This window comes from Chlorocebus sabaeus, chromosome 11, assembly GCF_047675955.1.
Source record: "Chlorocebus sabaeus isolate Y175 chromosome 11, mChlSab1.0.hap1, whole genome shotgun sequence".
In the NCBI taxonomy this organism is placed as follows: Eukaryota; Metazoa; Chordata; class Mammalia; order Primates; family Cercopithecidae; genus Chlorocebus; species Chlorocebus sabaeus.
The window spans coordinates 25,744,077-25,746,983 of record NC_132914.1 but is presented as its reverse complement, the minus strand read 5'-3'; positions in this window follow the sequence as shown (position 1 = coordinate 25,746,983).

Here is a 2,907-nt window from a genome sequence, read left to right as displayed (position 1 = left end):
ACCAAAGCCTGGTTGGTGGAGGGGATGGGATAATGGAGAACCTTGCAGGAATCCGCTGGGCCTGGCCTCTTCTGTGCAGTGTTAGATGACCATGTTAGAGCACATCCTTGATGGCAGGTCAGCTGGTTGCCCCTAGAGTTATAGCTTAAACTAATTGGCATGTATATAATGATATGCCAACGACACTAAAATTTTTAAAGTAAATTACAGCTGGGCATGGTGGCTCACACCTGTAATTCTAGCACTTTCCAAGGCTGAGGCGAGAGACAGGATTGCTTAGGCCCAGGAGTTTGAGACCAGCCTGGGCAACATTGGACGACCCCGTGGGACTAAGTGGCTCACACCTGTAATCCCAGCGCTTTGGGAAGCCAAGGCGGGTGGATCACTTGAAGTCATGAGTTCGAGACCAGCCTGGCCAAAATGGTGAAACCCTGTTTCTACTAAAAATACAAAAATTAGCTAAGAGTGGTGGCAGGTGCCTGTAATCCCAACTACTCAGGAGGCTCAGGCAGGAGAATCACTTGAACCCGGGAGGTGGAGGTTATAGTGAGCCTAGATCGTGCCACTGCACTCCAGCCTGAGTGACAGAATAAGATGCTATCTCAAAAACTAAAACAAACAAACAAAAAACCTTGGGTGACCCCACCTCTGCAAAAAAAATATTTTTAATTAGCCAGGTATGATGGTACATGCCTGTGGTCTCAGCTACTAGGGAGGCTGAAGTGGGAGGATTGCTTGAGGCCAGGAGGTTGAGGCTGCCGTGAGCAGTGCTTGTGACACTGCATTCCAGCCTGGGCAACAGTGTGAGACTGTCTCAAAATACATGCATACATATATACATACATACATAGCAGACTATATAATGCCTTCCTCTATGATTTTCTGTAGGTCCTACCAGCTCTGAAAACCTCCTCTCATTTTGAAAATATATGGCTATGAATAAAAGAATAAATGAAGGATATAATAAAAAGAAAATGGTTGAACTTGCATATTTTTCTAACTTACATGAGTCTCAAAATAGAAAATCCAGACAAGTGGCATGTCTATGTTGAATCCCACTGCATAGTGACTGAAAGCTGAGAAAGTATTTTGTTGACTTAATAAAGCCCTCTCTGGCAGTTCCAAAGGCTGTTGTGGCATTTCTGCTTCACACACTTCAGAGAAGTTGATCTTCCATCAACACCGAAGTGCAACTGAAAGAAAGGGAGCATCCGAAACTGATAACATAAGAATAGTACAAAAATTATCTTTAAATTTTAAAATGGAGGTTTTAAGTGAATAAAAACAAATTATGTATACTATTATCTCAAATATATAGACCACAGGAAGAAAAACCCCCAAAATATTAGTAACAAAGAATGTTCTGAGAAGTGAAATTGTGGATAATATTTTACTTTTCTTCAACTTCTGAAATTTCCAAATTTCCAAAATAAAGCCTTTTTGGGATGCACGTGTGTGTGTGTGTGTCCACATATCCATGCTTTAAGTAGGGTTCTTCCATATTGAATTTTTAGTGTTAATACAGAAAGTTCATTCTAGAAAGCTAAAAAGGCAGAATTCAGCTATCCTTGAATCATAAAGAGGTTAACATCTGGATTAGTCAGCCCTGATTGCCATCACAAATACCTCAGTCTGGGCAGCTTAAACAACAGAAATGTATTTTTGCACAGCTCTGGAAGGTGGAAGTCCCAACTCATGGTGCCAGTTGCTTTGGTTCCTGGGGAGTCCTTTCTCCTTGGCTTGCTGATGGTGGCCTTCTTGCTGTGTCATCCTGTGTCTTTTCCTCTGTGGCGAGTGGAGAGAAAGCTGTCTAAAATCCCTTCCTCTTCTCACAAGGACAGTGGTCCCAGAGGATGAGGTCCCCACCCTTATGACTTCGTTTAACCACAGTTACCTCTCTACAGCCTCTATTTCCAAATACAGTTGCATTGGTGGTTAGAGCTTCAAGGTATAAATTTGGGGGGAGTGAGATGGACACAATAGTAACATCTAAACCTAGAAAATTCCTTCATGGCCTTTTTTTTTTTTTTTTTCTTGATAAGGTCTTGCTCTGTCTCCTAGGCTGGGGTGCAGTGGCATAATCACAGCTCACTGCAACCTCGACCTCCCAGGCTCAAACGTTCTTCCCACTTCAGCCTCCCAAGTAGCTGGGGCCAAATGCCACCATGCCTGGCTAATTTTTCGTATTTTTTGTAGAGATGGGGTCTTTCCATGTTGCCCAGACCGGTCTCAAATTCCTAGAGTCTGGAGATTTCCCCCGCTTAGCCTCCGAAAGTGCTGGGATTACAGGCGTGAGCCACCGCGCTTGGCCCGTCACATCATTATACAGGCACCCTGTTCTGTTCTAGGACAAACACAGTGACCATCTAATCTCTCTCAAAATCTATAGCCCAACTAAGAACCTGTGTATTTTCCAGGTTTTGGGTTGGCTGGTCATTCTTCTGTGGAGCCAGCATGTCTGAAATGCTGCCTATTTTTAAAAGTGTTTTCCCAAGTGGCAAAAATTAATTAAATAGGAATTAAATATGTTCTCAAATCTATCATTCCACCTTTATATTTCCTAAGCTTGAGGGAATTGCTGTGACAGTCACTTCCAGACTAAAAGCAGTTCTACATTGGCCCGTCTGTGGAGTAGTGCCCAGTCCACACACCACCCATTATCTGGAACCACACCAGAGGTTTGGAAAGAATTGAAATTCATGTAACAGTCCGTGCTGCAAGTGTGGCGATTTAAATTTAAATTAATTAAAACTAAATAAAACTTAAAATTCAGCTCCTCAGTCACATGAGCCACATGTCAAGTGCTCCACAGCCACACGTGGCCATTAGTGACGCAGTGCAGAGTAGAGAACATTTTCACTATCACAGAAAGTTTTACTTTACAGAGCTTCGTTCTATTATAAAAAG